Source organism: Protopterus annectens, chromosome 11.part0, assembly GCF_019279795.1.
Source record: "Protopterus annectens isolate FY-2018-M chromosome 11.part0, PAN1.0, whole genome shotgun sequence".
In the NCBI taxonomy this organism is placed as follows: Eukaryota; Metazoa; Chordata; order Ceratodontiformes; family Protopteridae; genus Protopterus; species Protopterus annectens.
The window spans coordinates 520,948,694-520,963,945 of record NC_056745.1 but is presented as its reverse complement, the minus strand read 5'-3'; the positions used below and the strand labels follow the sequence as shown (position 1 = coordinate 520,963,945).

General features: G+C 39.4%; 1 protein-coding gene across 1 annotated transcript in view; it reads right to left on the bottom strand.

Moving 5' to 3' along the window:
• AUH (AU RNA binding methylglutaconyl-CoA hydratase) overlaps positions 1-15,252 on the bottom strand; it is a 1,941,763-nt gene that overhangs the window by 1,488,903 nt on the left and 437,608 nt on the right. The window lies entirely within an intron of this gene.

Here is a 15,252-nt window from a genome sequence, read left to right as displayed (position 1 = left end):
TTTTTTTTTTTATTTTAACACACTTTAACGAAAGTGCGTTTTCAGTGGAAAGCGCTTTCACTAAACTGTGTTCGGTGATGATGGATTCAGACTTTTGATCTTTTGATCAAAAGTCCTAGATCCATATATATATATATATATATATATATATATATATATATATATATATACTTTACTTGCTTTTACTCATTGATGTAGAGTAACCCTGCTTACAAAGGACTACAAACATCTTCTTGCTCAGTCCATAGTGCCTTTTTACTCTCTTAATCTGTTCCTTAAAATTCTCACACAAGCCCGTACACATGACATTGTTAGCACAAACTTTATTATAAGAAGATGAAGAATATTATCTGAGTCAGTCTCCCAAAAAGGCACACATTTCTGTTCCAGTTCTAATAATTATTTGAAATATTTTTAACTCACAGATCAGAAGTTTCAACAATACATTCTTTTTCTTTGCTATCCATATTACCTCTACCGCAAAAACTCAAAGCTCCTTCAGATGAGACATTAAACCGTGGACATATCTGCCAGAGTTGGTATAGTAGCTAAGATGGACGTTAAACATACAGTGACATTTATCAAAAAGAGTAAGGGGAAGTTCCCCATTGCCAAATTTCCCCCAGTCAGTTTGAATATCACCTTTAGTGTCCCCAGAAAAGAAGCCATTAGCCTAGTGGGTCTAACCCGATCAACAAAGGATAAATAAATTGTTCAAACATGGGAGATGCCTTGCTTCAAAACCTTAGGTTTGAGTCTTTTCTTTACATCCCCTCACATACAGTTATGAATGCATTGTCTATAATGTTTTTAACAGCTCCTGCCCTAAAAAAGTTAACAATGCTGGCTAGTGAATGTCAGTTGGATTACACTGTTCCCATACTGGCCCTACAAATGTATAAAACATGGTTAGCCTTGTAAAACCTTGCACCACTGGCAGCAATACAGTTCTCCCTTATATCTTTTAGTTTTCATCAAACACTTCCATTCAATGCTTATGTTGTTGTTGTTGTTTGTCTTTCGGATTTTTCCCGGTAAGGGGTCAATGCAGCGGAACTCCGGTCCGCTAATGATTGGCAGTAAATTTTTATGAAACGTTGAGGTGCCAGCTCGATGCCCAACCTTCAATGAAGGCACGCTCATTTACGCATGCATGTCTTTCGAATGCTACCCAACCGTGGGGAGGACATGCAGACTCCACACAGAAGGCACTCCCAAGCCCAGCTGAGAGTCGAACGGGAGAACCTCTTGCTGTGAAGTAACAACGCTACCGCCGCACCATCACGGCATCTCCATTCAACACTCATGATATTTGTTACTCAGGTCTCAAGGCAGCATTTTTCTTTTTTTACAGTGACTGAACTATGAATTCACATCATATGGTACCTTTACTCTGACTCTATACTTTTTTAACAAGCCAGTGAATGACAAAGGTCAAAATAATTTATTTAAAAAGCAGCTATCACTGAGAAGCATCATTTTAATGGGCTGGCTGTACCAGACTTCCACAAAGGAACCATCTAGCACCATAATGCACACATCAGCATTAAACACAGTTTCTTCCCATGTTCGGCCTCGTGCTTGCCTTTTCATACATAAAACAGCATTACTTGCCATTGTTATATGAAAAGCAGCCAATGAACTGAGTGGTGTATTGTGCAATAATACATTTTGAGGTGGCCAGGGAAGAAAAAATGGTGAGATAACATTTGATAAATTGTTCCTCAAGTCAAGTTACCTACAGCAAATGAACAAAATCTGATGTGTTGAAGAGTGAATGAAAAATTGATGGTTTCACTGATAATTAACTGAATTTTGCACATCTGCCGCCATCAATTCAAACAATTCAGTGTTTAAAACCATGGCCAGGAAATGATACGCAAATTCAATCCATTACAGGCATATCAGTATTTGAAGAAAAAGTAACCTGTAGCTGACTGCATTTTATTTTTCTGAATGTAAACAGTAACTGTTGTCAGTTACTTCCAAACGTAATCTGACTGCCAACAGTTCAGTACTTAAAATCCTTAACTTTCTAAACCTATAATTCATAGAATGCTCCTCCTGCAGCACTACTCAGACATGCACTAATTATTATCAGTCTACTCAGCCAGCTGCAATATTAACTATGGAGCTGCTGTTACAAGTATTTAGAGCCCAAAATAAAATTAACATGTTTAATCAGTTACACTGTAATTTAAGCCACAGTGGTGCAGCGGCAGCATTGTCACCTCACAGCAAGAGGTTCTCCCATTCGATTCTCGACTGGAGCACCTTCTGTGTGGAGTCTGCATGTCCTCCCCACGGTCGAGTGGTGTTTGAAAGACGTGCGTGAATGGGCGTGCCTTTGTTGAAGGTTGGGCATCGGGCTGGCACCTCGGCACCATAAAAATCTACTGCAAATCATTAGCGGACCGGAGTTCTGCTGTGGCGACCCCTAACCAGGAAAAAAAACGAAAGAACAAGAACAAAAAAAATCAGTTACACTGTAGTTTGCACATTATTTAATATGTTTCAACACCTTAGACATCACTGACTACCTACCTGCTGACTCCCAAACACTTAGCTACAAAGTGTGCTTGATGAACAGGCTGTGTTAAGCTATCTGTACCTTTAGAAGTAAAGCGCACGTTTTGGAAGGTGCAATACCCTTTTTCCTGGTAGGACTGACAGCATATTCTACTTAAGTGCAGGCTGGTTGCAGGTTATCTGTAGTTGTGCTTCCTGTGTTAAAATCACTATACACACCGTTCATATTAATGACAGTTATAAGCTGCCCTACACATCAGGGCAGGTATCATAATTATGCATTCAAACTGTCTCGGGTTACTGGAATAAAGCAGAATGCACTTTCCATTACAATACCTTAATTGTTCAATACAAATTATATATAATCCTTCAAGAAAGACTGTAAAACTTTTGCAGTGACTTAAAGTCAATTTAAATATTAGGCTGGTTGATAAAGCATTCATTATTTGATTAACTGTGTAATCCAATACATGTTCATGGGGAGCTCACAGTCAATCTGATGCTTACTGGGCACAAATAAAATTAATCCAGGTCTGAATGCCAATTCCCTGCAGGAAGCACACACACACACACACACACACAAATGTTGCGTGCACATGTAAAGGGAGTGAGAAGAGCTTCCAGTTCAAGTATAGCTTGCCTTTGGGACAAAGGAGGAAACTGAAGCACTCCACATGGACACAGAAAGGACATGAAAACTTTGCACAAGAGAAATAATTCTGCTGAAAAACTGAAATGGAGAAGTAGGCACTGACAGGCAATATTATTAACTGCTGTGTCGTTGTGCCATCCTGGCTGATAAGGAAGCATATGCTAAATAAATTTATACTGTATCAGCATTTATAGAAATCTGGATTTTAACTCAAAACACTGAGCAGTGCCAAACTGACTAGGAATGTTCATAAATTAGTACTTTAGTGATGTCTGGTTAAAAGCAGCTGCAAAACAAGCAAGACTATATACTATATAAAAGAATAACATATTAAATGCTTAATACTTTAATTAGATGTCTACAACTATAATGGCAGCACGTTTCACGTCTACGTTTTAAATTCAGCTATGTATTTCCCCTAAAGCAAATGCTAGTTCTGATTTTATTAACTTTTTTTCAGGTTTTAAAACAGTAAGGTGTCCTTCATGGGATAAAACAAACTGGGAGAGCCATGCTGCTTATTGCTAGATGGCTGCTTGACACTCATATATCAAACCTAAAAAACTGCCAGTGTCGTGTCATGTAGGCTACATTCAGAGAGGATCAAGAAGGTGAGCGTTGGGTTTTCCTCGCTTTTTTCTTCACTGAATGTTCTTGCTCTTGTAGTTCGTATATATACTGTTTACAGGGTGTGGAAGTGTACGGGGCTTGGCATCCAGCAAATGGATGTTTTTTTTGTGTGCTTTACGGCCTAGGGACTCTTGCTTTTTGACTAGCAACCTCCAAAAGTTTTAGGTGGTTTGGATTCAAATATCTGCATGTCAATTACGGACGTATTCACAGCGAACTCAGAAAAAAAATAATTCACTGCCTGGCGATCAACATGTATCCTGATAGCTGCTGTACTGGCAGGAAACTTAGTAGCTTCCAACTGCTAGTGGCATGGCGCTTTATTAAAATCAGTCGTTGAAATTATCAAACTTTAATACACACGTTGCCTACATTCTCTCACTCCTCTTTTTTCTTTCTAACTTCTGCAAGTACAAACACAATATTCTTGAGAACTGAAACAATATTTTTTCGTGTCTTTTTTTTTTTTTCAAACCAGATCAATGGCAGTGCAGTAGTACTTCAGAACTGAAAGATGACAAGTTACATCCCTGTACAAATGCAGGGGAGCAAGAAAAATCCATGAAATTAAAGGCCTACTCACCTAAAAGCAATGTCATGGAAAGTGAAGCAAGGAATCCTAAGGGGAAAGGCTGGCTTCTTTCCTAGATGATAACAACTGACATGAGCTCAAAGCTGGAAGAAGCTGTCAATCAGACCTAATCCAGTTTTATGGTTTTCTTACTGGACAACTTGAGAGGAGTTGCCAGCAGAGAATGTCAGTCTACACTTCACAAGACCTTTGAGTCAAAACCGCAAAGATGGTCATTATTTATTTGTCTTTGTTGACCGGGATAGTCTGACTGTGCAAAGCCCAATTTCAACAGTGGCCAGGACAGAAAAGCTCCATCGAGTTACAGTGGTTAAGCATTGTACCATCAGTAACATTTGCGCACTTGCTAGTCAAGCTATAGAATTACTGCAAAGTAGCAAAGGGCGCATCTAGGCAAGCACTGAAAGGAGGTACATAGGTAAGAGTTTAGAGTGGGTATAGAGATAAGATGTTAGAAAAAGATTTAGGCGAAGTGAGAAAAGGGAGAGAGAAAGAGCGGAGTATGACTGGAGAGGGGGTAGGTTCAGACGGAAAAGAAAGGTGCAAGAACCCTGAAATATTGGAAAGTTAGCCTGGTGTTGAGTATGAGCAGGATTTATTCAGATGTATTTTCAGCAGGCTTTTTAAGTGTGGTACTTTGTCAGTGTGTTTGAAGGGCCCTAGGATAGTATTCTATATTTCTGAGCTGTAGCAGGAGTAAAGTGCATCTCTGGCTGAGTTATTAGACTTAGTTGTTTTAATAAGAACTTGTCGGCAAAATAATAGTCCCTTGAGAGAACAGCTGCTGGTCTTGCAGGCACATTAGAGAGTGAGGAGCAGAACTGCTGCACGGTTAGATGAGAAGCCACAAACAACTGTAGTGAGAGGAACAATGTCAGCAATACTGGTCTGAAATGTGGACTACAACAGGAGACATGTCTGGGTGTAGTGCTCTTCAAAAAGAAACAAAGGCAGGCACAAGAGTGGGTAGACAAAAGGGAGTTACAGAGACGCTGGAAGGATGACTGAGTGAGCAGAAAGGTAATTACGGTTCACTGAACACAACCTGGGACACAGCAAGCACGGTGAGAAGTATCAGTTGCAGGGAGTGAAACTGATGGAGAAAAATAAGGAGGTGCTCGTCATACCTGGACTGGACCATAAGAGAAGACCGCAAGAAGTAGTTGACAAAAGCAGGTAGAATGTTGGGTGTATGTTTGAGGCGGAGGGGATATGCACTAGAATCAAAGCTGTATGCTTTAACTCTAACCAGACCATGATCAGGCCAGATACTGAGTACTGTGGGCAGTTTCGGACTATGTAGACCCCAGAAGGAGAGAGACATCAGGCTGCTGAAAGGAAAGTTACCAGAAGTGTCTATAGGGCAGTGAAGAGAAGCATGTATCAAGAAACTAGAGAAATTGAACTTTTCTAACTAGATGCTAAAAGATCCAGGGGGGGCATGCTATGAGAGTGCACAAGATCATAGAGAATTGTGAAGAAACACCCTGAAAGGAAGGAACAGAGATGGAAGACTGAAAGGACCAAATACTCCCTGAATCTGTGAAAATATAAATTCATAGACAGAGCTCTAGACCTGTATTATGCACTTCCTAGAGTAGGTGGTGGGAAGGGAATGCATATAATTATTCACAAGGGTAAGGGACAGGGGGAGAAATGGTGAGAAGGGAAGGCAGAATGAAGGTGACATAGAGTGTTAAATGCACTTAAACAACAGTCTAGACAGGCTAACTGTACATGCAGCCATCAAGTACATTTTTACCTGCCCTGTACCCACCTCTTTGAACCATGGTTTCCCTATAACTCTCTTTTAATTTCCTCATGTGGCATAGCAATATATAGACTATTCTCTAACATACCAAAGGGATCCTTCTCAGCCATATAAAATAACCAATGAGCAGTGCTGTATGACAACGAGGTTTCAGATACACACTACTACATCAAAAAAATAAAAATGTAATAATGCAAAGCTTTCGGGCTAACCACCCTTCATCAGTACTGATGAAGGGTGGTTAGCCAGAAAGCTTTGCATCATTAAATTTTTTTTGGCGCAGTAGTTTGTGTATCCTTCTCAGCCAGTCAGGCTTACAGCTTCACTAAGTGTGTATTTCCAATTAATATAATCACTATGTTTCTGAGTCCATCAGCACCCAACCCTCTCCCCATCCAACCATGTACCTCAGTGGTATGCACATTTAAATATGTATCATTTTCTATTTCTTTATCAATTAAACACTACTATAACCTCATCAACCAATATAATTATCAATCACCATCATCAGCCCCCATCATGAGACAGTCCCACACAAGACACAAGCATAGCTATCTTATTCTTTCAACATCCTCATGCAATGAAACCACATCCATACTACTTGCCTCTCATCAGTACAACTTTGAGATATCATACTACTTACCTCTCATCAGTACAACTTCGAGATACCATACTACTTACCTCTCTCATCAGTACAACTACGAGATACCATACTACTTACCTCTCTCATCAGTACAACTTCGAGATACCATACTACTTACCTCTCATCAGTACAACTACAAGATATTATACTGCTTACCTCTCATCAGTACAACTACGAGATACCATACTACTTACCTCTCATCAGTACAACTACGAGATACCATACTACTTACCTCTCTCATCAGTACAACTACGAGATACCATACTACTTACCTCTCTCATCAGTACAACTTCGAGATACCATACCTCTCATCAGTACAACTACAAGATACCATACTACTTACCTCTCATCAGTACAACTGTGAGATACCATACTACTTACCTCTCTCATCAGTACAACTACGAGATACCATACTACTTACCTCTCTCATCAGTACAACTACGAGATACCATACTACTTACCTCTCATCAGTACAACTACAAGATATTATACTACTTACCTCTCATCAGTACAACTACGAGATACCATACTACTTACCTCTCATTAGTACAACTACGAGATACCATACTACTTACCTCTCTCATCAGTACAACTACGAGATACCATACTACTTACCTCTCTCATCAGTACAACTTTGAGATACCATACTACTTACCTCTCATCAGTACTACGAGATACCATACTACTTACCTCTCATCAGTACAACTACAAGATATTATGCTACTTACCTCTCATCAGTACAACTACGAGATACCATACTACTTACCTCTCTCATCAGTACAACTTCGAGATACCATACTACTCACCTCTCATCAGTACAACTACAAGATACCATACTACTTACCTCTCATCAGTACAACTATGAGATACCATACTACTTACCTCTCTCATCAGTACAACTACAAGATACCACACTACTTACCTCTCATCAGTACAACTAGAAGATGCTATACTACTTACCTCCCATCAGTACAACTACGAGATACCATACTACTTACCTCGCATCAGTACAACTACGAAATACCATACTACTTACCTCTCATCAGTACAACTATGAGATACCATACTACTTACCTCTCATCAGTACAACTACGAGATACCATACTATTTACCTCTCTCATCAGTACAACTTTGAGATACCATACTACTTACCTCTCATCAGTACAACTACAAGATACCATACTACTTACCTCTCTCATCAGTACAACTTTGAGATACCATACTACTTACCTCTCATCAAGTACAACTACAAGATACCATACTACTTACCTCTCATCAGTACAACTACGAGATACCATACTACTTACCTCTCATCAGTACAACTAGAAGATGCTATACTACTTACCTCCCATCAGTACAACTACGAGATACCATACTACTTACCTCTCATCAGTACAACTAGAAGATGCTATACTACTTACCTCCCATCAGTACAACTACGAGATACCATACTACTTACCTCTCATCAGTACAACTGCAAGGTACCACCTATCAAGCTTAAAGACATGGCCAAACCTACCATGATCAAAGGCCATTATTTGGTTGCACTAATTCCTCCTTTTTCAGTACACTGTAAGTATAAAAGTCAGCATGCATGCATCCCCATAACATAGACATCTGTGCCCAAGTCCCACAAGTAACAGCACCACCCAAATGCGCCCATTCTAGTATATATATCTCCTATCAATATACCCACCCTATACACTCCAAACTCACACATCCTAAATCATACCAAAGATAAATTAAAGCACATTACAATACAGAGGGAAATATACAATGCACTGTTTAATGTTCTAATTTAAATGTTTAATTTTAATGCTTAATGTTTTAATGTAAACTTGTACATATTATGTAATTACAGTCCTGTTTCTCTTCATATTTCACAAAAAGCAATGCAAGGGCGGTTAGAAATGCTGCATACCCTCATCACAAATAACTCTTTTTCCTTCCAATTTGTAATCCTCCTCTCTTCTGCTGCAATATAAACTGCAAGTGATAACTGATACAATTTACAGATAACTTTGCGACACAGTCACGTAACCTTTTATTTATTTACATTTGCCCTGTAATACTGTTTACTACCTTTGCTTATTTATGTACTGTTTAGCTAGCTGTGTCTGCAAAGGGTCCACAGTGATCAGTAAACTGCCCTGGTAAACAAACTTAATAAATAAATAAACCAACAGAAACTAAAGAGACTCAAGACTCTCCATATTGTAAATAAAGTACTGAATAGTAAAAATGAAAAAAAAAAAATATCTGCCAATGTACTGATACAACTCTTTAACTTGGTTAGATATACTTGTACAGCTGCATAAATACAACAATAAAAGTAATAATGTTACAGTCCAAAAGACTCTAATTCATCTCTGGTGACACAGAAGAAATCTCATGCCCAGCTCACACTGCATACAAAAACAGACAGACACAAATCATGGCAGCATTAATACTCTGCAAGGGACAACCACAAGTATGCAGTTCAAGCATGTCAGTACTGTCAGAACAGTCAGAAGTGTGGGGATGGAACACGGCGGAATTAAACGGTCAAAAGTGTGGGGATGGTACACAACCGAATGAAACGGTCAAAAGTGTGGGGATGGAACACAGTTGAATTAAATGGTCAAAGGTGTGGGGATGGTACACACACAAATTAAGCATAGTTAGGGTCAAACTCTAATTCTATAAAACCCATACTGGTGCATTCACCCTGAAAAGAGTACACCAAGCTTATTGCTGCCATCAAAAACAGCATGGTGTGTGCAATATGAGAGGGTAACAATTCAGTACTCCTTTATGCTCTCAAGGTAAACTAATGAGGTGAGCATAAAATTTAAGCCAACCTCCTCTTTAGGAATAACAGCCTTATCAAAATTTTGAGGAAAGCACTTTAACCAATTATACCACAGGAAATCACTCTCTTCTTGAAATAGTGCTGAGCAATAAACCACAAAGAATTTGGTTCCTCTTTAAACCCAAACCAATCAAATGTCTGCTGAGCTGAATCAAAATGTCAACTGCATGTCAACTTTGGGAGAGTATGGCACTGTCAATCTACATCTTCACAGTGGTCACAACTATTTTACCTCAAGCAGAGGAATGTAATGCATCACTCTAAGAGCAGTATCCGTAAGGCCAACCTGCATTATTGGTGCCACATGGTACTTGCTGCCATGACAATAAATGACCACATGTTTGTTAAGTCTACAGCAGCCCTGAACCGATACTTCTCAGTTCAGTTATTTTATTTTTTTTTACACTTTGTTTACTGTAAAACTGCATATTTTGTGTGAGCATGGATCATGCCAAATTAGTTTTCTTATGATGCAGAATGTTACATCACTTTTGTTGTATATATAGATATAGATATGGATACATGGTTTCACTTCTAAAGCTTGAAATTTCAAATCACTGAACCTCTAATTATAAAAGACCAGAGGATATTTTGTCGTGAACAGAATTTGTAGGCATGCCCATGCACATGTAGTTCACCTGCTTGGGATAAGCATCTTTCCATGTATAAGTAGACGAAGAAGTCGTTCAGTATGTTTTTAACAGGACATAGTTAGTTCTGACCATTATTCGACACTGGTGTTATCTTTTAAGAAACAGTAACATGAACCTATTAATTCAGCTGGCAAGTATATGCAGTACTATGAGGTCAGCTGCTGTTAGGAATGTCAAACCATATTCTGAATGGGGTGACTCATTTTTGCAATTACTGTGTGTACCGAGAGGTTTAATTTCTTTGTGGTCTTATTTTTTAAATAAAGTTCCGCTGAGGCGACCCCTAACCGGGAAAAGCCGAAAGACACAACAACAACTGTGTAAGAATTATATCAGTGTGTGAATCAGAAAAGTGTCCTATATGAATTAATAAGAAAAAAATCTATATTACATTCATTGGGTTCTTTACACGGCTTTGTATGCTACCACATAAATACATTTTCTTTTTTTTTAATTTAGAATAAGACATATACTGTAGCCAAAGCACTGCTTTACACAAATGCTGAAGTCAGTCAGCAAGTCGAATCTGATTTTGGTGCTGCCTTACATATGATTACAAATAACCATCTGTATGCAAAAGGCCATTAAGGTTTGGCTTGTCAGTTGATAATGAGCACAGTGAAAAGAAAAAGGACCAAGAACTGGGTCTTGGGTCATCCCTCTGCAGGTATGGTATAGGAGACAGAGATGCTGCTTGCTTAGTCAGCACCATGATGTAGAGGAATAAAGCCGTGACAATGGCCGAGGTGACCTAGGTTCGATCAGATGCTCAGATGTCTGAGGTACATGCAGGGGGGAATGGTCATACCTGTCCTAGGGAGAAGGGGTGCCACTACATAAAGTAGCGCGATCAGTCTGGTATAGGCTAGGAAGCCCAATGCGGAGTGGTTCCTAACGTGGAACAAGGCAGACTGCTAACATCAGCTCCTTGCGGGAGGAATGAGCAGATGGGCTCTCTCTATACATTACGTGTCCCATACTCTTTTTACTTGGAGTGAGTTACATTCCAGTCCATTTTGAACCAAGTTATAGGGTTACCTGCAAATTTAGTATTTTGCAGAGGCATCAGTGACATTTCACTGTATCTTCAAGCTGTAACACTACTCTCTGAAGTTATTTAAATACAACACAGTGGATTCAGCAATACTAGGAAAGGAACAGTTTTTAAAAAGTTACGCTTCTGTGAAGATTAGACTGTGAAATTTGAAGATCTCTTGCAGGAAATCAATTAAAGCAATGTAATTAATAGTCTCAAAGACCTTTTTTAACCAATAAAACAGTGGGCCAGTTTCAATATAGCCTACACTAAGTGTACACAATATGTATTCAATAAAATTCTTATCACATGTTTTGTGCTTTTTAGTCACTCAGAAAGATTACACTAAGTGTAGTCTATACTTTGTGGTAACCTTTATGAATCCCTGTCAATATTTAAAGCTGCAAGAATATCAGAAGGAAAACTAAAATTAGGAGGAAGAAGGTGTGAGTTATGTCTGTGTTGTCTGTTCACTCAGAACAGTGTACACATAGTGTAGGTATTATCGAATCCTGGGGAGTATCTGTAAAGATATGAGCCCCTTTGATCTTATCTGTCATGTTGGTCAAGAACCTTAATGCAGTTAAGTACTTCTGCCTGTCCTGACTCCATGTAGTTCACCCGCTAGATACACACTTCCAAGTAATGCTGTACTTCCTGTACTGACAGTTTTTTTTTTAATATTTGCTTATACAAGTAGATTACATTTGTTAAGAGTGGTGTGATTTTGTTAATTCTATTTATCTTTGGAAATGCCATGTCTGACTTTTTTCCAGCTTGTAAGTAAGGGAAATATCCTTAGTTACTGAGAAGTTAAATGCATGTATTATGCATAACAATGAAGTCTGCTGCATTTTTTTCAATATTTTAGGAGCAATTTATCAAGATTTGACATCTTTTACTGTGATAGTTTATGCAATATCAGATACACTTAGAAAAGTGAAACTTTAAGGGTCCTGGATTTCACATTCTGACTAAGGCAGGCTGATTAAGAGGTGTGGACCTTTGTGACGATTTGTGACAGCTACATTACAAGTATTTATTTAAATTCTTTTAAGCTGAGAGTTTTTTCATGCTAAGGTACTAACCTCCTTCAGAGATAGCCTTGCTCTGTGACACGGGGGTGGAGTCCGGACTGCAACCCAGATCATCCAGGAGTCCATTAGAGGCACCTGCACTGGTGAATCCAGAAAGGGAGGATGAGGAGTGAAGGGATGTGAATCGCATGTCAATCCTGGTGCACAGGATGGGAGCAAATGGGGTATGCAATTTCTCCACTGGAGACGATGAAAACTACTACCCAAGCTTCAGGATGGGAGGGCAGAGCTGCACGCTGGCAATGTCCCTAATGAAAGCATAAGATGACAAGCACAACCAGGCCACTGCTCTCATCCTTTTATTGCAAAACTTAACGTGCACAGGGGATAGGAATCAGGTAAAACCTAAACCACTCCAAAGACTGACTAACTCATGGCCCTGCCAAACTAACACTCACCCCATGAAAGGGGTATGAATGGCATGTTTGACTTAGAGAGTGTTGATGACTGGCATGCAGCAGAGACAAAATAAAATACGAGATGCATAGATCATTTTAAGTAAGCTAATTAACAGGATCATACGTTTGTAGGTTTTTACTAAGTTTAAAGCTAAGCAGACTATAGGGAAGATAAACCAAGTCACTGAGTACTGGCGAGAAACTAACAATCTACCCTGTTAAGTAGACTTTCTCCACATATCCCCTGCTGAAGATTTGTGATCACCCTTCCAGTCAAGCAGAATGGTTTTAAAGATTCCCAGGGAAATACTCTGCGTAACACGTATGGATAGCTTATTCCAAAAACAGGGAATACTTTGGATTAGGTAACTGTCGCTCTATCTGTTGCTGCAGATATGTTCGTATGAGTTTAGGTTTTTAGAGTGTATGTTTGTTTCACCAGTGGTTCTTCTTAGGTAAAGGAGTTCTAAGAATACTGATTCATTCTCAGTGTGACGGCCATGCCCTGGCCCAGCAATCAAGGAGCCTCAATCCTCACCACTAACACCAGGGAGGTCGTCTCCTAGAAAAAAGGAAAGGATAACTAATGCACATAGTAAAGTACAATTTCCCTTAAGTGCACACAGAGATCACAGTCAGTCTGGGGCTGGTTGCTCCCTTGCTCTCCAGATCCCCAATAAGACTCCCCACTGGCACAGCTATAGGGTCCAGATCTCAGCCTAGCTGGCAAGCTAACCTCCAGTACCCTCTCTGTCCAACCAGTGCTTCGTGTCCCTGCCCAGGTAGCTGACACACACCCACACTTTGAGAAAAGTATTTATACAACTTCACAGACACTCCTGGGAAAGGCTAACACCGATTCTCCAGCTGTGCCCCTTTACCCAGACTGTACGGTAGTAATTACTGCCACCACCACCAGCTAATATTATCGGCTACCCAAAGGCCCTTAAAAGGGTGTCCAATTATTACTGTGCAATATTATTATCCAATTGGTAATGTGACTATTCAGTCTTAAGGCTTATTAGAGTGGCTTATTACAATAACCTCTATAAATATGTAATGTACTATATAGCCTATCTCTACACAAACCAGCCACAGGTAAAGGTTTTTAAAATATTTAATAATAAATAATTAAAACACAAGACAATACTACTACATCACAGAGATATCTAAGAGTTCAGAGATCACACAGAAACTTAAAACAATACAGTAGTACAGGTCTGGTGTCAAAGAAAAACACTTAATCTAACCTTTAGCTAATCTTAAGAGAAAACACAGTGCTATAATCCTACTTGCATACATAAACAACGTAAGCAGTACTGGGGTTGATGGTCCAAGACAAATGCTATTAGTCTCTCACTGAATAATAGTTTTTAAAACACTAACAAACAGCTCTGCTAAGGCCCTCCCAGATTACATCATTTTAACACTTAGGTGTTCCCAGTATTCACATTACATCATCTTGACACTTAGTCTGGAGTTCCCAGGCCATAAACATTATTTAGCAAGCTAACACCTGCTTCCAATACATATCAAACAGAGCACCTCCATGACCTGTTAAGAGTACCTTGGATGACTGGATGGGAAACTGTAAATTTTTGCTGGGGATTGCCCTGGCTTCTCTCCTGCACATGGGTAGTTCTTACTAGAGAAACCTTGGGCATAGACAATATCTCTCATCTAGTATTATACTGGGATTTAACAGCTAGGCTTGTAAAGACCCTCGGGTCAATAGCCTAGTAACATCTTATGAACCAATGAACCTATAACCCTGTTGTAGGCTGTAGCTGAGTATTTCTGTATTCAAGCAAATCCAAGCAGCAGTCCTGCTATGAAATGGCAGTACATGTTTCATGATGTCTTTGATGGCCTGCATGGAGCCCACTTGCCCATCTTATGACAATACATCTTAGACTGGTTGGTGAATGATTAACTTCCAAATCATGTGAATGAATATAAAAATTCTGACTTGCACACTGTGTAATATTATCAAAAATAAAAATAGTTGGGAGTCCAAAAACTGCTTGAAGGGGAACAATGGCTGAATCCGATGTCATAGCTTAATCACTTTAATCCATTAAAGTGTTTGGTGAGTGAGCTGTACAGTCTCATGTCCTTTTAAATAGGCCAATTTATGATGCCCTACAGCCTGAAGTGCATTCTTGCATTTCTGCTGTCTGTTACTACTTGGCCCACATTTCATCACGTCTCTCATGTTTTAGCAATGTTTACTAGCAGTAGAAATAGACAGTCTTTGAAATGGAGCAAACCTGCAGCTGCTTTATCTGGAACATTTCTGTATGTAGTTAAGTGCAAGCAGACAGCACATAGGACATACTGTTGTGGTCCGGTGTGTCTGAGTACTCTGAAACAATAGAAAAGTCTAGATGCCCAATAAGT